At 37.9% G+C, this 22958-nt stretch overlaps 1 long non-coding RNA gene across 1 annotated transcript in view; it reads right to left on the reverse strand.

Moving 5' to 3' along the window:
* LOC140509641 (uncharacterized) overlaps positions 1-22958 on the reverse strand; it is an 89255-nt gene that overhangs the window by 59183 nt on the left and 7114 nt on the right. Inside the window, exon 2 of the long non-coding RNA XR_011968855.1 lies at positions 13927-14020. This is a non-coding gene — a long non-coding RNA (uncharacterized lncRNA). The remainder of the gene's footprint in view (positions 1-13926; positions 14021-22958) is intronic.

Genomic DNA, 22958 nt, shown 5'->3' on the forward strand with positions numbered 1-22958 from the left:
TGACCATACCTTTTCACTCTCATCTGATGGATCATAGTTTATATCATAAATGTGGGTGTAGCCCAAGTTTCTGCCCTGGCCCCCCTCTTCTTTTCTCTCCACAGTCTTTCTTATGGTTATATTCAGCAGCTCCTGTTGATTTAATTTCCTTCTCTGTATTGAGGACTGCTTAGATCTGTAGATTCAACCCAAGTGTCTCTCCTGAGTTCCAATGCCATACACCATGAACTGTTTATTGGATGTTTCAAAGTAGTTGTCACATAGACATATCAAATGTAGTATGTCCCAAACGAGTTACTATCTTTTCCTTTAAAACTTTCCCATTTGTATTGAATATCCCAGTATTCTGACAGTCACCAAAGTTTGAGGCCTTGGTATCATTCTTAACTCTTCATTTTCATTCTCTCCATATATATGATCAGTTGCCAAATCTTGTTGTGTCTGCCTCCATAACATCTCCAATATCCACCCCTTATCTTCACTCCCAGAAGCACCACTCTGGTTCACCTCTCTTCAATTCAATAGCTTCCTAATTGTTTCTCCATGAATCAAGTCTCTCTTTACTTAAATTCATCTTTCATACAACAACCAAAATTATTTTCTTTAAGCTCAGTACTGACCATATCCTTCCTCTACTCAATAAATCTCAATGACTCCTTATTATCTGTAGGATCAAATATAAACTGCTCTGTGTGTATTTGAAATCCTTTAGAACTTGTCCTCATTCTATCATCTTTCTAGTCTTATACATTATTTCACTTCGTGCCATGAAATGGACCTTCTTACTGTTATTCATACTATGTCTTTCATTTTTGTGTTTTCACACTGACTGCCTAGTCCCCCTGTCTGGAATGTATTCTCTCCCGATCTCCCTATCTTAAAATCTGTGGCTTCCTTTGAGGCTTATTTCAGGAGTCATTTTCTGTATCAAGTCTTATAGTTCTCTCAATTGCTAGTGTCTTCCTCATAAAATTATATTAATAATACTACATGTTAAGTGTCACCTACCCAGACTATGTTGTAAGCTTCTTGCAGGCAAGTATTTCTTTTTCTCTCTGTATCCCCAATGCCTAGCACATTGCCTGATAGGTAGTAATTAGCGAATACTTTTTAATTGATTGATATTATCCCTTCATATTCAACTCACTCTGTGCCATCTCTCTATCTATCTCTCTATCTCTCTATCTATCTATCTATCTATCTATCTATCTATCTATCTATCATCTATCTATTTCCTCCAACAACCCTAATATTGAGAAAGGTCTCATGAGTTACAAATATCATCTTTCCATGTAGGAGAGTAAATAGTTCAATTTTAATAAGTCTGTTATGATTTCTCTTTCCTGTTTATCTTTTGATACTTTTCTTGATCATTGTATTTGAAAGTCAAATTTTCTATTCAGCTGTGGTATTTTTATCAAGAATGCTTAAAAGTCCTCTATTTCATTAAATATTCATTTTTGCTCTAAAGGATTATACTCAGTTTTTCTGGGTAGGTGATTCTTCGTTTTAATCCTAGCTCCTCTGATCTCCAGAATATCATATTCCAAGTCCTTCAACCCTTAATGTAGAAGCTGCTAAATTTTGTGTTACCCTGATTGTAGTTCCATAATACTCAAATTGTTTCTTTCTGGCTGCTTGTAATATTTTTTCCTTGACCTGAGAACTCTGAAATTTAACTACAATATTTCTAGGAGTTTAATAAAGAATCCTAAGATAAAGAAATTGAGAGCAACTTTAAGAGGGTAATTGAATCAGGATAGCTTTTCAAGTTGTTTCCAATCCAGTTAGTAACTGGTAGCTGTTAATGAACATGGATTTCTAAGGACAGAGGGAGCCTTCTATTCCCTCCTACTGTGAGTCTATTACACTCCTAATTCTATTAAGGTACCAGGATTGCTGGAATCTCTGGTTTTGGCCTTAGTGTGTCAGTAAAGGTGAACTCACAAAATAATTCGATACTGTGTGTGGATGTATGCATGAATAATACATATATAGAGAATATATGTATACTTATGGAAGTAAGTTCTCTTTTTATAATCTCTACACGCATACATATACACATATATGTGCATATGCACATAGAAAAATATATCTGTAGCTTTTTGTGTGTGTATGTATGTATGAGAGAGAGAAGGAGGGAAGGGGAAAGGTATTAAGAGCTAATTTGGGTCATCAACATATATCAACAATGTACAAATCTATCAGTATTGACTTCTAACTAATAAAAACAAAACCTTTAATAATAATTCTAAAAATATAAGGCAAACAATTATTTCTATAAAGTGGATAGTACTAGATTATCTTTTCTAGGCTTAGTTAGGCAAATATAGCCTGCATCCATATGACTTTCATGAGAGACAGCATAGGAGGGAGATTGAAGCCAGGTTTCTCTCTACTCTTTACCTGATACGAGGTGATATATTACACTAAGAAGAACTTGGATCAGTTTAGAGCTCTCCTGGGCCACCAGAATGGAAAGAAAAGAAAAGGAATGAAAAGGAAGCCAAACCCTAACCTCCTTAGCAGCCCACAACTAAGAAAACCGGAAAAATCCATGTAGAGCCCTGACCATCCAATGAACTTGGAAGTCCAAGAGCAAGAGGAAAAGTGAGAAAAGGGCAACCTAAGTTCTCTATGGAAAGGGATGAGGCAAGACTAAGGGACCAATGTTAGAAACCCAGCCTCTTACTTCAGGTTCAAGTACTACTCATATTGATTCCTCATTGAGTCTTCATATTCCAATGAAGATATGAGATGTGACACTATTTGCCTATATTGTAAGCTCTGACTGGAAGAAGTCAGTTTGGAGGGAAAGGGAACTTGACCCCCATTCTGTGAACAGAAGTCTTTCCCCCTAATAAGGGTCCACAGTATGTCAATGATAGGAAGCCAATCCCTCAGTTCATGACCAAATGATGGATCATCCCCATTGACTGAAGCTAGGCAGGTTTTTCCCACATCCCCTTCTCCATTTAAATAGCCCAAGCACCAGCAGTTAACAATAGCAATCAAGAATGGATTGGTGATCTTTATCATGACTTTCATATAGCCAAATAAAGAAGGAACTGAGATCACCTCAGGAACCAAGGATGCCTCTAAAGAGTTGCACTGATGATGACATGCTTTAGGTATGGCACATATTTTCTTTGGTCTCCACTGGAGAAGAGATAGGGATGAATGAGAAAGAATAGGGACTAGATAGGACAGCAGTGAGTTGCTTAGAACATGGCAGAGTGGGGCAAAGCCAAGATGGCAGACTAAAAGCAGGGACTTCCCTGAGCTCTCCCACAAAGCTAAATACCTACAAAAATGACTCTATACAAATTCTAGAGCTACAAAATGACAGAGTGAAAGAAACCCCCAGCCTAAGACAACCTGGAAAGTTGACAGGAAAGGTCTATTGCACTGGGCAGGGAGAAGAGCATAGTGCTCTGTGGGCCACAATGGTGCAGACAGGCTGGAGCAGGCCCTAGGGGACTGAATCATTGGCAGCTGTGGCAGTTTCCAGACATCTTAACCCACAAATGCTAAAAAGGTCATTTGGAAAGCTCTCTGGGACCTGGGTGAAAGGGGAACAAGCAGTCTGTCTGGGTCTGGCCCCAGCCCCAGAACAGTGGCAGGGGTCGGGGTTTGTGTGGCTGTGGTAGCCAAGAGTAGCAGCAGCAACAACAGCAAAGACTGCTTCCAGAACTCTGGGCCACGGATGGTGGAAGATCAAGTGGCTGATACAAAATCCCTGAAACCTGGGACATAACACCTACCCCCACCCCCACCCACAATGGAAGCAGAGTCCTACCTTGACAAAGAGTTAGAAAGTTGAGTATTTGGCTGGAAGATGAGTAAACATCGTAAAAGAACTCAGACCATAGAATCTTACTTTGGTGACAAAGATCAAAACATATAACAACAAGAAGAAAACAAAATCAAAGCTCCTACATCAAAAGCCTTCAAGAAAAATATGAATTGGTTGCACGTCATGGAAGAGCTCAAAAAGGATTTTGAAAAATCAAGTAAGAGAAATAAAGAAAAAATTGGGAAGAGAAATGAGTGATGCAAGAAAATCATGAAAATTGAGTCAACAGCTTGCTAAAGGAGACCCCCTCCCAAAAATAATGAAGAAAATAACACCTTAAAAAACAGACTAGGCCAAATAACAAAAGAAGTCCAAAAAGTCAATGAAGAGAAGAATGCCTTAAAAAGCAGAATGGGCCAAATGGAAAAGGAGGTCCAAAACCTCATTGAGGAAAATAATTCCTTCAAAATTAGAATGGAGCAAATGAAAGCTAATGACTTTATAAGAAATGAATGAACCAAAAGAATGAAAAAAATAGAAGACAATGTGAAATATTTCATTGGAAAAACTACTCACTTGGAAGATAGATCAGGAGAGATAATTTAAAAGTTATTGGACTACCTGAAAGCCATGATCAAAAAAAGAGCCTAGAAATCATCTTTCAAGAAATTATCAAGGAAAATTGCCCTGATATTCTACAACCAGAGGGTAAAATAGAAATAGAAAGAATCCACTGCTCAGCTCCTGAAAAAGAGATTCCAAAAGGAAAACTCCTAGAAATATTGTAGTTAAATTTCAGAGTTCTCAGGTCAAGGAAAAAATATTACAAGCAGCCAGAAAGAAACAATTTGAGTATTATGGAACTACAATCAGGGTAACACAAAATTTAGCAGCTTCTACATTAAGGGTTGAAGGACTTGGAATATGATATTCTGGAGATCAGAGGAGCTAGGATTAAAACGAAGAATCACCTACCCAGAAAAACTGAGTATAATCCTTTAGAGCAAAAATGAATATTTAATGAAATAGAGGACTTTTAAGCATTCTTGATAAAAATACCACAGCTGAATAGAAAATTTGACTTTCAAATACAATGATCAAGAAAAGTATCAAAAGATAAACAGGAAAGAGAAATCATAACAGACTTATTAAAATTGAACTATTTACTCTCCTACATGGAAAGATGATATTTGTAACTCATGAGACCTTTCTCAATATTAGGGTTGTTGGAGGAAATAGATAGATGATAGATAGATAGATAAATAGATAGATAGAGAGATAGATAGATGGCACAGAGTGAGTTGAATATGAAGGGATAATATCAAAAAAATAAAATTAAGACGTGAGAGAGGAATATATTGAGAGAAGGAGAAAGGGAAAGATAGAATGAGGTAAATTATCTCACATAAAATAGGCAAGAAAAAGGTTTTACAATGGAGGGGAAGAAAGGGGAGATGAGAAGGAATGAGTGAATCTTATTGTCATTGGATTTGACTTAAGGAGGGAATAACATATACACTCAATTGGGTATCTTACCATACAGAAAAGTAGGAGGGATGTGGACAAGAGGGGAGGATAATAGAAGGGAGGATACATTGGGGGAGGGGGTAGTCAGAAACAATTTTGTAAAGGAACAGGGTCAAAGGAGAAAAGAGAATAATTGGGGGATGAGATAGGATGGAAGGAAATACAGTTAGTCTTTTACAACATGACTATTATGGAAGTGTTTTGCAGAACTGCATATTTATGACCTCTAATGAATTGCTTGTCTTCTCAATGAGAGTGGGTGGGGAGAGAAGAAGGGAGAGAATTTGAAACTCAGTTTTAAAAATAAATGTTAAATAATTGTTTTTACATGCAACTGGAAAATAAAATATAAAGATAAGAAAGTAGATGGGAGGGAGATAAGAGGGGGGATGATAAAAGGGAGGACAGACTGGAGAAAAGGGTAATCAAAATTCATGCCATCTCAGGGTAGGGGGAAGGGAGAGATGGAGAGAAAATTCGGAACTTAAAATCTTGTGGAAATGAATGTTGAAAACTAAAAATAAACAGATAAATAAATAAAGAATGTGGCAGAGAAAGTTGTAGCCAAATTACTTTAGATGACTAAAATGTGGTATGGCCACATTAATATGGGACAGAGATGGTCAGAAGGTACCACACACAATGAATTTGGAATGCCAGATGGGTCAGAGGTTAAGTTCAAAGAAGTCAATTACAGTAGGAAAAAGCCATCAGGTGGTATACTTCTAGGCACCATATGAGTATGTTTAGATAAATCAACTAACACAAAGAGAAGCAGTCACTCTAAGGAAAGTAAGGTTCAGATCCTAAAATATAGGAGGTCTGCTACTGTGAATTGATCAGGAACTTAGACTAGGAGATGGGAGAAAAACATTAAGGATTCAGTCAAAGACAAAACTGGACAAAGGATGAAGAACTCAGTCAAAGAGTTTGAATAGGTAAGCCTGAGCTTCCTATATAGGTCCTGTCCACAGTCAGAATGGACTGGAGATGGGTCTAGGAGGAAAGATCTCTTATAGGGGGAGTTTATTAGTTACACTTGTCAACAATGGGAGGAACTAAGATTAGGGAGAAAGGCAGTTCCTCACAGGTGTAATGAAACTAACACTGGTTCAATTACTCTAAAGGCTACTTAGCTTTTCTTTAGACCCCTGTTATTGGATAATAATAGTGATAATAAATAATAAATTGGGCCATGAGGTGGCACAGTGGATAGAGTGCCATGATTTAGAGTCAGGAAAACTTGAGTTCAAATTCAGCTTCAGACACTTCCTAGCTGTGTGACCCTGGGCAAATCACTTCTATTTCCTCATTGGTAAAATGAGCTAGAGAAGGAAATGGTCAACAACTACTTTGTCTGGAAAAACCCAAATGAGATCACAGAGAGTCAAACATGAATGAAATGACTGAACAAGAACTACAAAGCATTTGTATGCAGCTCAAGATTTTCAAAGTGTTTTAAAATATTATCTCATTTTACCCTCATTTACCAACACAACAACCCTGGGAGGTAGGTGATTTTTATTATCCTGGTTTTACAATTGAGGTCACTAAGGCAATGTAGAAGGTGCAAGATGAAAGGACTGAGCAAACAAAGGTTTGAGTATCTGAGTATACCAATTTATTAAGCAATACATGCCAATTGCCTAACAAATTGGGACCAGACCTACTTCCTCAGCTTTAGGCTGGATCCCCAATACAGGGAAAGACAGATTTTTATACATTACAAATAATTAATAAAAAAAAAAACCCAGCATAACACAGTAGGTAATCCAATTTCTAATTGGAAGAAAGATTAGGGATTTTCCAAGTTGGGAGGGGGAGAGTGAACAGGTACAATTCTCTAGAATCAGAAAAAGAAGTGTCTCCCTCCCCCCAAGTATCTGTAAACAGTCAAAGGAATATGGAAACAATAACTGGTGGATGAGTATGAGACAGGTTTTCAGATAAGGCATAGGTTTCTTGAAATGTATAATTGTGAGAAAATTCCTTGAATCAACCTTTGTATCTGACCAGGTCTCTGGTCAGAGTAACCTGTCCTTAGTTAGGGATCTCTAAGCAGTGGGTAGAGGTAGTCTAGCTTCCCAGCCATGCAGGGCTAGGTTCAAACAAAGCAACAAAGTCCTCTTACAATTACCACAACTGAATGCAGTTTTCTTACAAGACAGAAATTGGACTAGACCCATAATTGAATAGAAAGGAAACTGAGCTAGCTCCAGAACTGAGTCAGAAGATGGAATCAGTGTGATTTACTCAATTTGTACTACCACTTGCTATTCTAAAAATCCTCAATTCTCTTAGCAGACAGGGGCTAAACAACTTGCCCAGGATCATACAGCTGTTAAGGGTTTAAGGCTGGATTTGAACTCAGGTCTTCCTGGCTCTAGGATCACCATGATATCCACCACTTCACCTGTAGCTGTAATGAATGATCTTTGATCTGACCTGGTCAGGTAAGAGAGGGGTAAGAGAGTATACAAGACTCAGATAAAATTCATCCCCATTAATGGAGTTGAATAATAATCCAAAACAAATGTTCTACTGAAGGCAGATCAAGAGTGTTATCTTCATATGTGGAGGATAAGACAACCATAAGGTAGTGCAAATGGTTGTGAGGCAAGTAAGGAAGTCTGAGGAGAGTGACGGGTCCTAAACCTTCTTAAGTTTCTTTAAGAGGCTGGATCACAATGTTAGTTTCACTTAAGCTAAGTGAGTCGAAAGAGGGAATATTGGGAACTAGGGCATGGGAAAAAGACTCCCTACCCTAAGAACTATGAAACCCCAATATAAGCAGAGGGAGCAAAAAAAAAATATTCTTAAAAATGTTCATTTGTAAGTCAGTCAGTCAACTTTTTAAAGAACTTTCTTTTCATGTGCAGGTACCATGTTAAGCACTTGGATACAAAGAAAGGTGAAAACAAAAACCAACCAAAAAAAAAGCTAATCATCCAATAGCAATGAAAAAAACTCAACCTATTAAAAGACAATTTGCTGAAGCTTTACATGCAGCATCTTCCCTACTCTTTGCAGCTAGTAATTATCTTTTAGTTCTTTTCTTAAGAGGGAGGAACAAAATACCTTGTCTTCAAGTACCGACTCAACTTGTGTATCAACTGTCAAATCTGTAAGAAAATGTGCTTATGTGTGGATTTCCTTTGGTAGAGCTTCATTTCATGGTTCTATCAGCTATTTTACTTCATAAAGGAACCTCTCTCCTCCATCTTCATAGACCTTGCCCACAATTGGTTCTTCAGCTTCCCAGGATTCTATATGAAATTTTATGCTGATGGACTTTTTCCTTATCTGTCCAACATCTTCAAGCTATCTTTTTTAAAAATTTCATATAAGTATCTTTAACTGGAATTCTTAACATATCATAACCACATCGTCCTCTACAGGTCTACACCCATCAGGACATGACAGGAAGAAAAAGAAATTGATGCCAATTCTATCTTCTGTTTTCTTAAATTTACTAACGTTTCCATATCCTCTCACAGTTTCCTCCAAAAAAAAAAAATGAAAATGGCATTACAGAGGCAGGAGCAAAGGGAGAAGTAAAAAACAACTATACTCTTCCACTTCAGTGAGAGCAAATGAAACCTACAGGTGTAGGAGGGATGAATTGCAAAGGGAAAAAGTCAACTATTTATAGAAACAATATTCATGTTCTTTGTCAACGGAAGAAAAGGAAGAAACCAACTAGTTTCATAAAAAAATGGTAATGATGCTAGTAGGGAGAAACTGCATGGAGTAGAGGCTAGAGAGAGCTGGCATTGGAGTTATAAAGACCTGAGTTCACGGTCTGCCTCTCACACATACCTTTGATGAGACAATGGATAAATCACACAATCTCCCAGTGTCCCCAGCAACTGTCTAACAACATTGGATTTAAGTGAGGGAGGGCTGTGCAGTCATCAGTCTCACTTTCTCCTCTGGAGCCATCTGGATCCAGTGGACAGGTATAGATCAACTCAACTGAATATGACCCAGGGTGCAGTGGGGAACCTTAGCCTTTTCAAGCTAAGATCTAGTTTGACAGAGGCAATGCCCATTCAGTGATTAAGGTTTAATAAGAAAAAAGGCAGAGAATGGCCTTTTTACGTAGTTAAATAAAATCAATCTGGAGGGAAAGACCCTCTGGGTTTGTGGCCAAAACAGAAATATGTTGCAGGACAACCGTCCATCTGCATTGACAGTGTTTCCTCACTGGGAGCTCTCTTGACCATGAAAATAATAGGTTGTTGTGGTTTGTTCTTCATTTTCATAGAGGACCATGGTATCAGGAAGGTGATGTCATGACTTGCAAGTGAATAGATAAAGAAAAGGAGTAAAACCCTAAATTTTAGAAAACCAATGAGATGGAACTCTAGTTCCTTTGATTTTACTCAGAAATGTTTCATTTTAGTTCAATTCAATAAATGGCTATTATACATCTACCAGAGCAAGGCATTGTTCTGGACATTAGAGAAAGGCTCATTAACCTGGGGGTTGTAAACTTATTTATTAAAAATATTTTCTAAATCAATACAATTTGTTTCCTTAGTAATCCCATTCATTTTATTTCATGCATTTGAAAACATTATTCTGAGAATGGGTCCATAGATTCCTCAAGATTTCCAGAGGGGTCCACATCACACCAAAATGTTGAGGATCCTTGAAAAATTAATTCAAAGTTAACAAAAAGTTAATCCCCAGTGGGTGTTTTTTATAGTTACTTGACCCTTTTTTAGTGATAGGAATCCGGAAGCTGGCACTCCCAACTTCAGCATGAAAACTGTTCGAACTGAAATGTCAGTCTCTATGGTTCTCAGAGAGCTGCCCCTTCTGTCCACCAGCTGTGGGCTTTTGTGAGTGAAAGCTGTTCACCTTGTTATTCTAAGGGTATGTGTTCAATGTGCATTTGTCTAATCAGAATCTTGACTTAAGCCTCCATTCACTAAGAAAGTTCTAACCTCCTCACTGTGCTTGTCTATTTCAATAAATTACACTCAAGAGAGCATGGTTTAATGGAGTCAACTATATAAACGTGTCTTAAATGTAGGCAATCTTTTTTACAAATCATGACAAAACAAAAATAAAGGAATATAATCAAAACATAATGAGGCATCAACAAGTATATGAGCTATTTACCTTCAGTCTCTTACCAGACTTAAGTCTCCAATAAATCCAGGAAAGAGGTCTTAGACACATTTCAAATATGTAGTCTCAGCCTTCCTGGCAGCTGTTCCCACTGAGAACTAGTCAACTTTCCTTGGTGTTGTTCCACTCGTGGCCTTCAAGATGGTTAATATTTATCTGGATGAACTTGTGTTCTGATGGCTCAGTTATCTCTGAGTCCTACTTGAGGTTAACCACTGACAAACTGGATTTAGATGATGGTTTCTCCTCACTTTTGTTTCCTACTACCTGGAATGCTCTACACCCATTATTCAACAGTAAGACAGCAAGTGCTTATTAAGTATTTACTATGTTCTAGGCACTGAGCCAAACATTGGGGCTACCAAGAAAGGCTAGCTCCCAATACCACTACTTTTTAGCTCATACTCAGTTTTCCTGCTGTTCCTCATAGGGAAAGAGATCTCCCAAGAGGTCTCCCAACTCTGGTCCAGCAGCCAAGGTAAAAACACAGCCAGGCATACTAGCACCATTATCCCTTTTTCATCTCTTCCAGTCTTTGAACAACCCCAAGGCTATTGTCATTTCCTTCTCTGTTCCCTTGACTTTCCTTCCATCCTCCTCAGCAAAGTCCAGCCACTCTCTCCTTCTTCTTCTCCTCCTCTTTCCTTCCTCCTCCTCCTCCCTGCTAAATCATAGCAGATAGAAAGTAGAGCAAGTGCATTATCAAAAAAAAAAAAAAGAAAGAAAGAAAAAGAAAAAAAAAGAAAGAAAGAAAAGAAAAGAAAAAAGAAATATTTCCTGTACTCACAATCTTCCACTGGGGAAGTGGAAATTACAGGAACAGAGGTGGTGGTGATGGTGGTAGTGATGGTGTGTGTGTGGGGGGGGGGGGGGTAGTATGATAAAACACATACATACAAATGAGTAAACACAAAGCCAATAGAAGAGAGAGAGAAAATTAACAATTAAAAGAATAAGATAAGTAAGTCTTTGCAGAAGTCTTCCAGAAACTAGAGGTGAGCTTAGAAGGAGCTCGAGGATTTGGAAAAATAGAAATAAAAATATAGAGATAGAAGCAGCTTGTGTAAATGCACAGAAGGGTGAGTTCAGGCTAGTTTTTCTGCAACATAGAATTTGTAAAGAGGGATAATAAGAAATTAGGTAGAAAGGCAGGTTGGAGTCAAATAATGTAGGGTCTTAAATGCTAAGCCAAAGAGATTTTTTGGATTTGGGTTTCTTTTTCTTCACAAAGGCAACGTGGACACACTGATGGTCTGAGCAAGAGAAAGAAATGACTATATAATATTAATTGGCAGTGGATCTAGGAAGCAATATTCTATTTATCCCTTTCCTCTATGCATATCCTATTATAGCACCTATCCTCCCTTTTCCCCAGTAGAGATGGAACTTCATATAGGTTCTGGCCATAATAAGTTAGTTTAGCATATCTAAAGCCAGAAGGAGCTGGGATACTGGTTACTTATAGTAATAGCATTAAGAACCTGGCCATCATTACTTAACAGAACTCCTAAATCCCTTCCTCATTTTTTTTTTTGGCCTATCGTAGTGTTTCAGTAAGAAAATATGAGGGGAAATATTTGTTGAATCTCCATTTCTAAGAGATTTTTTTCCTGCCTCACTAGGATATATACCCTTGGTACTCTATATACCTCAAATGAGATGCTACATGTAAAGTGCTTTGTAGACCTTCAAAAGCTATATGAATGTTAGCTATTATTCTGGCAGCTTTGAGATTGATGGGGTAACAAAATGTCTCTTCCTCCAACCAACAGACAGACCACAACTTTCACACTTCACCCTACCACCTCTTTTCTCTAAAGACTTTATTTTTCTGTTATAGGAGGCCACTTAACACTCTGAACTAAACAGGTAGAAAGCTTTGTTGGCACAATCAGGCTTGGAAAACTTCTTTTAACATTTGTCAATCTACATAATTTGTTAATGACTTGAGAACATTTTTTATAATAGGTATAATTAATTCTTTCTGGTAAAAATGTCTCTCCTTCCTTTTGTTTCTTGTCCCTACCTCCACTTCCTTTTGGGTGTTCTTCAGTTTGGCATTTCAAGCCACATTTACTTGGCAGGCTTGGTGTAGTGGATAGAGAGCTATCTTGGGATCTAAGAAGATCTAGGTCCAAGTACCACCTCCAATCCATATTGGGTGTGTGAGCCTGGTAAAGTTGTTAGACCTTTCCATGCTGTACATGATTTTTAAATACCGTAAGCTGCAGAGAAGGTGTCAATCTGTATTTGTAGAGAGAGTTTCCTCATCTGGGATTTTCCCATGTCAATGAAATGACAGATCCAGGCCCTAACACTGTCTCTGCTTAGTTGATGCCAGATGTCAAGTCACTAGAGAAAGGTAGCAACACTAATCAGAGAGCAAACCAATCACCTGAGTAGTTTAATCTGGTGACTGTTTAGGGGTTGCTCAGCTAGAGTATTTAGAGAATGCATAATTCCAGCAATTCCTGTTAAAAAATATGAAATGCCAATCAAACTCAAGGATATTTAGATTTTCACCCAGGGAATGGGGGTACAGGTGCCACTATTCATGGTGATCCCTCACTGCCTACAGGATGTGGAAGCAGAATATGAAAAATAATCTCTTGCTTCTATGCTGATGAAAAAGGAAGGTGATTTCAAATTGCCGTTTTTCTGCAGATGAAATTTTGATTAGTGCCTACTTAATCCTTTATCTGCAATGGCTTAATTGAAACTCTTTCAATGAACGTGATTGAGGCAGGATCCAACAGATGGGTAAAAGCCTCAAACATCTTTCAGAAGGTTTAAGATAAAGCACATACTTAATTTTCTTTAAATCTTTGAAGTGCTGCTATATAAACTGTGGTCTGATGGCTAACAGGTTTGCCAGTTTCCCCAAAGAACTCACAATTTAGAGATTGTGAAGGAAAAGAACTTAAAGTTCTTAAAGCACTAATGTACTTATTTTTCAAGTGTTGAATTTGCCCAGTGTGAAGGGATTCTTTTTCAAAATGGAAATGAAAGTTTCAAAAGCTAAATTAAAGGGGGTGTCCTCAAAAGAATGAAATTGTACATTTCTTCAGAGAGAAGAAATAATGATAATGATCATAATGATAGTAAAACAATAATCTATATGATACACAGCTTGCTAAGTACGTGAGATATAAATAAATCCTTAACAGACTAGATGCACTTGTATTTTTGGATAACCTGTGCAGTATAAATTCAACAGATGCATTGCAATAGCAGTAGTGTCCTGTTAGCCCAATATGGAAGGCAGTGCAGCTAAGCTAGGGTGAAAGTGTCATGAAGCAAATAACTACTGTCATCTCTCTCTTTCCCACACGTGGGCTGCAGATAGCCAAGATATAAAAAGATTGAAAAGCAAAATCTACAAAACTTCTTCTGATGATACTAGATGTAGAGAACCTCACAGTATTATTTCTCCAACACTGAAAGAAAAGGAAAAAGTAACCAACCTCATAGTAGAGTAGAAACACTGTAAACTCTCTGGGTGCTCATCCCTGTGACTTTGCTTTATGCTTTGTGTATCCTTGAAGTGTTTTATTTAATCTGTTTAAAAGATGAAAATTTTGAATCAGGCCATGTTTCTAGATTCCCAGCAGTCTCATACACAGAGAAAACCAAAGGAACTGGAAATAATGAATATATCAAAAGATCAATGGTAATCATGTTCTTCTGAGTCATCCCCTCTTCCTTAGGGCATGTCAGTGTCTGAGTTCCATTTGAATTGTCTTAGGGAGATTCTGAGGATCACCTAGCAGGATAAGGTATCAGACACTGAAGTCCTTGCTTGAGTTCAACTGCCAGGCATTCAAACTGTGCTTCAGAGAATGCAACTCTGATGGGCTGGCCATATTGTTTGAATATAAAATGTACTCTTGCCAAAAAGACTATTTTATGGAGAACTCACATGGGTCAGGCAATCACATGGTGGTCAGAAGAAGTGATACAAGGACACTCTCAAGGTCTCTCTCAAGAACTTTGGATTTGATTGTGGGAGACACTGGCATAGGACTGCTCAGCATAGCGTGCCCACGTCAGAAAGGTGCTGGGCTCTATGAGCAAAGCAGAATTGAGATAGCACAAAGTAAACATAGGATGCACAAATTTGGAGTACCCACCCCAAATATTCACACGGACAATCTGTGCCCAACCTGTGGTAGAGCATTCTGAGCTCATATTGTTCAATTGGACACACTGAAACTTCACCTTATCATGGTGATGTCATTTTGGTCCTCTTCAAAAACAAAGAACAGCAACCAGTGTCTGAGACTGAAGGACCTTGACACTTACAATGATAACTTAACAGACAGGACTGACCAGTTCTAATAGTTATAAGAACCATTCAACACGGTTGAGTTGAGTAATCATTACAACTCAAAATATATGGCTTTCTTCTTCCCACTTAAATATCTCCCTAAGCACAGAATCTGTCAGCCTTGTTGGGGCTTACTTTTTCTGGTAGACTATTAATGGCTTTTATGTTTATGCCAAGGAAAGCCTCAGTATATCCTTTCTTCAGATGTCCCCAATACCTTTGATTTGTCAACATTCATATATCATTGTTGATGTTGCTACCAGTACTTTCACAAGATGTTTACATTCTTATTTTAATCGTCTCACACACCAGCTGCTGACTACTTGAGACAAGTCCTTCTGTAGCTGCACCTTAGGTAAGGCAGCGTTCCTTGAGTATCCTTAGCTTCTGACCTTTTCAAGCTCTTCTGATGTCAACGATATGCACTAATGATCATTGGTATCTCTACACACGTTAAAGTTCACAAGACATTTCACACACCTGATCTCCCATTTTACAGACAAGGAAATGGAGACTCAGAAATGTTAATTACTTGTCCATGATCATATAACTAGGCAATATCAGAGGAAGAATTTGAACTTCGGTCTTTTTGGTTTCAGTACTCTAACCACCATGCAATCCTACCTCTCAATAATAAGTATAGCAACTCCACAGACCCTATTCCACATAGTTTACTTTAGTTACACTACTTATTAACCATGCACCATATAATCTTCTCAGTCCCCATGACTTAACATGTTAAAAAACCTTGTCATTTAATAATCTTTCCCAGTTAGGGAGCCAGACTTGTATCTTTATCCAGGAAAGGACACATGGATCAGAACCATGCAGAGTTAAGTGCAGACTTTGACGCAAGTTTTGTCCCTGCTTATATAAAGTGAAACCCTGAAAGGGTTGTAGAGATAAGAAAGCTGGGGAAAAAAACCCACAACTTATTCCTGCCCTAGAGAAGGACAGAAATAGAACTCTGCTGCACAAAACTACTACTCTGCCTACACAAATAACTCACATACTAGGCCCATGCAAAGAAACTTCCATATCAGAGAAACCAACATGAGAAAGTTCTGTGGCTTTACGTCTCACTTACTAATATATACTTCCCTAAATAAACTAATTCCCAGAGGAAACTATTAAATGCATAACTTTCACTCCCCCTCCCCCGCCATGCTGCTAATGGTAATGAAAATTCTATCAGCAAAAGCACGTTTGATTAATCATATACATGCATGAATTTTCTCTTATACCATCTGTTTAGAAGATGAAAAATGTATTCTGTTAGTACTTTGGTGTAAAGTATATTTATAGAGACATTTTATTTATAGTCTACTACTGTATTCCAAGCCTGTCACCATATAGGCTTCAGAAGGAGGTATACTGAATGTTCAAATATTAAGGCCAACAACATTTTTATCATTGAAACAGGAAAGGTAAAATGTTTTCCTATCTAGTTCATATTTCGGACTATTTCCCCCCTGTGGCTGGGGACAGCACCATCTATTTAGATCAAAGCTTAACAAAACACTGAGCTAGAACTCAATAGCCTTGGTTAGTCTCCATGACGGATGGTATATAAAGGCTCGCTCTGATTCCAGTTAAGCAATTTTCATCACGAGATAGCCAGCACTAAGGAAAACAAGGCTTATAATAAAAAACATTTCAACGGGATTGAACATATCTAATCACTGATTTTAGCTCTGAAGAGGCCATATTACAAGGACTTATTAAAAGACTCCAGAGTTATCAATCCAATGGGGACAAACCATACATAGCAGGATACAGTTATTACTTTTGGAATGGCTTTGAAGCTGATATGCCATCTCTGAATAGCAGGAGAGTCTGCAAAATAACATACTTTATCTGGACACATATCTGCATCCATATTGCACAAGTGAAAGTTTAGGTAGCATTCAATTGTGCTGTTAACCCTCAGGGAAGCTAGCACATGTTGCCTTTTCTTCTTCTTAATAGTAAAAATAACAATAGCTAACATTTATGTAGCACTTTAAGGTTTACAAGGATCTGTACAAATATTATTTCATTTAATCCTAACAACAACCCTGAAAAAGGTTCAGTACTATTAATATCTTTTTTTTTTTTTTACAATTGAGGAAACTGAGACTGAGACGATAAAGTGACTTGTCCTGGATGACACAGCTTTCTAGGTAAGTAGCTGAGGCTGGATTTGAACTCAGATCTTCAAACCTTAAAATTCTGTGCTTTTAATCACTGTGTTGCCAAGCTGCTCAATAGAGCAAAGAAGGAACCTTTTGAGTTTATATTGTAGTACACAAAACAGAGGGGGACGTCACTCTTGGGAGACACGTATAGATAGCAGTTATATTACCATCCTTGGACAGCCTTGTGATGAGATAGAGTGAAGACCAATTACAAAATGGAGCTGGTTTGGTGTGGAGATCTAGAGAACCAATCAGATTCCATCTCATCAGCACTGGCTACATCTTATGCTGCCACATGTATTCTTCTCCATTTGGTTGTTTTTCTGTAAATCATCCATGTGAAACTAGATGGTTGTTACAAGTCATCCATTGTTTCATAAATGCAGGTGGGTGCGATTAATCAGCATCTCTCAGTTCTGAGAATAGAAAGACCCCAAAACTTACTCACCCCCTCTCAATTTGACTGAAACTCACTCTTTCCACCGACCAACTTGGAAAGCCCCAAAACTTTTCTGCAACTAGAAATCAGATCACCTAATTTTGTATTCTGCTTAATTGCTTTTTTATAATTAATTGGCTAATTTCATTAGTTGCTTTTAATATATTTTTAAAAATCTGTCTCACTCTGTATTCAAGGTCTTTGAACTGACTGGGGACTTCATTGCCCTGTTTATTATGCCTATTTTGCTAATAAATAGTATAGCTCAGATTGTTTACTCCAGTTATTATTAATTAACCAAAATACTTGTTAAAAGTGTCAATGACACCCAGAGAAATCGTTGCCCTTCAGCATGTCTATGGTCTCTTAATGCCTTGAAATGTTAGAACTCCTATAATCATTTAAAGGGATGATTCATATCCCTTGTAGACAAAAGGCATAAAGGTGAGAGGTGAACAGGAAGAAAGAGTATATTTCTTCGTATGGACAAATACAACCATTTGCAACTTATCTTTTTAGGCCATATACTTAGTAGACAGGGATTTCTTTAATACTGCAACAGAGGCATCTATCTGGCAGAATGAAGAATGTTAGACCCTGAAGTCAGGAAGAACTGTGTTCCAATCCTCCAACAGAGTGACCCTGGGTAAGTCAATTAACCTTGCTCAGCCTTAATTTCCTCATCCATATAATGAGGATAATAATAGCCTCTTTCTCACATGACTCTTGTGAGGATCAAATGAGATAATAGATACTATATACAAAGCTCTTTGCAAACCTTAAAGTGCTACACAAATACTAGATATTATCAATTCAAAAATAATAAGATTTCATTTATTAATGTAGATCATAGTCCTTTCACCTCATCATGGGTGGTTTAATGAGCTATTGTGCTGAAAATTAAAACAAAATTAAACAAATTCAAACAAAAATAATCACCCTGGTGCCCAGACCTTTTATCTTTTAATAAACAAAAACCTATTGTCTTTACTTTCTATTCTACTCCATCTGGGGAAAATATGTATGGTCGAGCAAAACAAATTTCCACATTGGCTGAGGTCAAAAATATATGTGAGATGACTGTACCATGTTTCATTTTGTATCCTGAGTCCAGTGTCTCTCTGTTAGAAGGCATGTGTTTCATCATCTGTCCTCTGGAACCATGGTTGGTCAAAGCGGACAGTTTTTTAGAGGTAAGCTCTCCAAGCTTAGGTTCATCCACAGACTCTAAGATATCACAATTTGATGGGAAATACCAGGGCCCACATTTCACTGGGATAGCCTTCGGAAGTCCAGGATGACTTCCACAATCAAAATGGAGAATATAGGATTCTAATAGAAGATCAAAAATTATGTTTCCATCGTTGGATAAGCTCTACTAATACAAAAGATTCTTCAGAGAAGGACTTCTTTTGGTAGCTGGTCCTGTCTAATAGCCCCATATAAAAGAATTATAGCACTTCTATAGAGGTGGCTACTCCAAAAACTTGAAAAATGTACCCAATGAGAGTTCAATCTTTGCTTGGAGACCTCCAATGAGAGAGAACCTACTTGTTACCTGAGGCAGCCCATTTCCCTTTTAGATTGCTTCAAATTTTAGGAAGTTTTCATTATTTTGGGTCCAAATTTGCTTCTTAGCAATTTTCCACCGATTCTTCCTCATTCTGCCCATAGAAGCCAAAACTAAACAAACTCAGCTGACAATCCTTCAAATGCTTGAATACGATTATTTTCATTCACTAGACTTTTCTGGGTTGATAGAGTTTCTCAGAACTTACATTTTGTTGGCACTCCTTTCAAGAATACCAGATTACTTCTAAGCTCTGAGGGGATATTAGAGGAATAATTCAGAAGATTCTATGATTTTGTGAAAATCTTATTTGAAGAGTATGCTTTAAGATGAAATTGATATATTCTTTTGCCAATATCAAGAGAAAAATGCGTAAAAGGATGATAATGATGTTAGTAATGGGTATAAGGGAAGAGAAAATGCATTTATTAAATAACTACACTATGCCAGTCACTTTACAATATTATCTCGTTTGATTCTCTCAATGACCCTATGAGGTAGGTGCTATTATTCCCACTTTATAATTATGGAAACTAATACAGAGATTAAGTGATTTGTTCTCGGTCACACAGCTAGTAAGTGTCTGAGGCTGGATTTGAATTCATGTCTTCCTGACTCAAGGCCTGGATCTTTATCCATTGTGCCACTTAGTTGTCTCACCAGAGTTTATTTGTACTCCCTGACTTGTGTACATTTGGGAAAGGCAGTCAGGAGCATGTATAGCATTTCTGTATTTTTCTTCGTGTCTTGTATGGTTCATAGTTGCACCCTATGCTACTCCAGGGTCGGGATATAAAAAGCACATCTTAAAGGGGACTTCAGCAGGAATAATGTTTTCCTACATATGCAGCCTAAGACCTACATGAGTGAGGTAGTCTCCCATTAATAGGTCAGTGACCCAACTTGCCTGCCTATACTTTAGATTGTCTCTAAGGGGCAATGCGGTCAAAAACTTCATTCTAGATGTCCAAATCAGTCCACATACATGAGGAAAACCTGTCTGCTGACTCTTGTAGAGTAAAATACCAGATAAAATGCTTTGATGGTCTACTCAGTCTTCTGGGATAATTCATTAGTCCATAAATTTCCTTCATGGGTTGAGCCTCCAGGAAATTCTTAAATGGATTTTTTTTCATTTTCATTTTTTTTTCCTGGGGGAGGGAAATGAGGAGAATGGCTAATGAAACATAGTCTTTGCTCTATACAGAAAACATTCCCCAAGCTTGTTCTTACTGGAACTAGAATTATATAGAAAAATTGGACTGAATTCAAAGAAGTGTAAGATAAATGATCAGGAGACCAGAACAGCTGAACATTGAGGAAAGAAAATAATAACTGAATGTATATGGTTTGATTAAGCAAGAATTGGTAAAGAAAGGTGTTGGGGAATGAATGAAAACTGTACATGCCATATGCAGCTATCTGAGGCTGCATCAGGCAGGCATAAATAGCATGCAAGAGTGACAAAGTAGGTTTAGAAAGATGAAAGTCTGTTACAGAGGCTTATTTCTATCCCAAAGGGTCTGGTGACACTTAGGAGTAATTTTCATTTGTCTGTATAGTCCCTGGTTCTCTTTTTGCCTCCTATTGTCCCAAGATGCTCTAGGAACTTCCCTGTTAGACTTACTCCTACGCTGTGGGCATAGTCCTCCTTATAAACCAATAGGCACTAGTGCTCAACTCATCAGTTCCCTGGCTATTTGCACAGCTTATATCCTTATGAGCTCTTACTCCACTGGTTGTTGCCCCTATATTTATCTATCTATCTATCTATCTATCTATCTATCTATCTATCTATCTATCTATCTATGTCTGTCTCTGTCTCTATCTTTCTGTCTATCTCTCTCTCTATCTGTCTGTCTATCTCTCTTTATATATCTCTATCTGTCTGTCTGTCAGTCTTTCTGTCTATCTTGATCTATCTGTCTGTCTGTCTGAGTCTTTCTGTCTCTCTGTCTCTCTCTGTATATCTCTGTCTGTCTGTCCGTCTGTCTCTATCTTTTTGCCATCTCTTACATTCCATTTTAGCTTCTTACATTTACCTCTACTTTTTGCTACCTACTGAAGGCTGTTTTTTTTCCCTTCTGGCATTGTTTTGCAACCATTCCACTGCTTCTAAAGCTTTCTTTAGCTTCTAGCACATGGTGGGCAATTGATGTTACCTGTCATGCTTCGTCTACTACCACCCTCTTGTGTAGTTTCTTCAGTTCCCAGAAGATGGCTCTATTCGTTGTTGGCTGTCATCTCCCCCCTACCTCCCGCTCCTCCCAATTTTCTTTAGCCATAATTATTAATGATGATGATAACAAATCAAAATTTTACTAAGCATCCACTATGTGCTAGGTAGCAAACATTTACTAGAGAGAAGTTATTCTTCCTCAGGAGCTTTGCTAGCTTAGGTTAGAACTCCAATCTAGCTGTATTCTTAGTGTCTTCTCTTTTACAAAAGTTGCTAACTGCAGGCATCACAGACAAGAGGTCTTCCATGGGCTAGAGGAACTATTTCCCCTGTTGTTCAGTCATTTCAGTCATGTTTGACTCTCCAAGACCCTATTTGGGGTTTTTTTTGGGGCAAAGATACAAGAGTGCTTTGCCATTTCATTCTACAGATGAACTGAGACAAACAGGGTTAAGTGACTTGCCCAGAGACCCCTAGTTAGTAAGGATCTGAGATCAGATTTGGACTCAGGAAAATGGGTCTTCTTGACAAGTCGGTTTCTCTTGCCAGCTCCAAGTTAGCTCTTGGCAACATATCATAGTATGCCTCCTTTTACCCTTGGTATTGAGGCAATGTGCCTGTTACCTGAATCATCACTTCCTGTGGTTCTATGCCCGGAACTTTCCCCATTTGTCCCAGTCTACCAGGATCTCCCCTGGACAGCTGGGTAGTTATTGAAGTTACTCAGAACTTGAAATTGCCAGGAGAAAAGGATGGGGAGGTCATATAGTCCTCCAAGCATTATCATCTGGGAGGGAAGGACTTTTTTTAGTTCCTAGTATAAGAAAGAAAAAAGAAAAAAAAAATAGCTGAACAGTCCCTACTGGATTGTGAGAGTTGTGAAACTATTTAACAGGGAACTCTGACCTCCTTTCAAGTGACAGTTATTTTCCTTCTTTGGGCCCAATTTTCCTCTTCTGCAAAATACAGGTGTTGGATTAGATGATCTCTAAGTTTCACTCACTTTTAAAATTCTGTCATTCTCTAGTCAGCTAGGAAAACCTTGTAAAGGAACCTGCTCTGACTCTCCAGATGGGTTCCAGCTACCTTCAGAAAGCAAGGTAGGCAAACTCTTAGGAAGGCTGACCATTAGGTGGAGTTTCCATTGGAGCAGTGAAAAGAACACTTAAAGATAATTCTATATTGTCCTCTGGGGTAGCATGAGCCAGCTTAAAGGACAGAACTAGCTACTTATTTGATTTCCACCTCATAGATCCAGAGGTTTCCTTCCCTGAAGAGCAATTTTCTTTTTTTCCTAATTTGGCTCTTTCTACCTCAAGAGGGCACCAACGTCCCATGCTTGGCAAATGTAATCCTGAGGATTGGTTTCACACTTAAGGCTACAGGAAAAAATCTTGGTTATAGACCAATAGACCAATAACAAGACTTCCTATTTTAGTTTCTGAAAACAAATTTCATTTGTTTTAAACCCAGGCCAATCATTAAAAAAAAATCTGGAAGCTGAAAACTGTGAGACTAGGCTGTTTGAGCTCAGAATGGAAAAGGCAAAGTCCAGAACTTTGATGATTACACATGATAGTATATTCACATTTTAGGGTATTTTTCATCTGTTTTTCTTGGTGCAGAAAAAAACAAAAAGCTTCCCTTTTTCTGTACACTAGAGGAGTGCATCAACAGTGATCAAAGGTTATCCACAAACATGCATTGAGGAGATATATAAAAGAGGGTCAAATAGCAATTCATTTCTCTGCAAGATGGTACAATGCCCACATTTTGCCAAGAAATGTTATATACCAAAGAATGT

Source organism: Notamacropus eugenii, chromosome 6 (assembly GCF_028372415.1).
Source record: "Notamacropus eugenii isolate mMacEug1 chromosome 6, mMacEug1.pri_v2, whole genome shotgun sequence".
Classification (NCBI taxonomy): Eukaryota; Metazoa; Chordata; class Mammalia; order Diprotodontia; family Macropodidae; genus Notamacropus; species Notamacropus eugenii.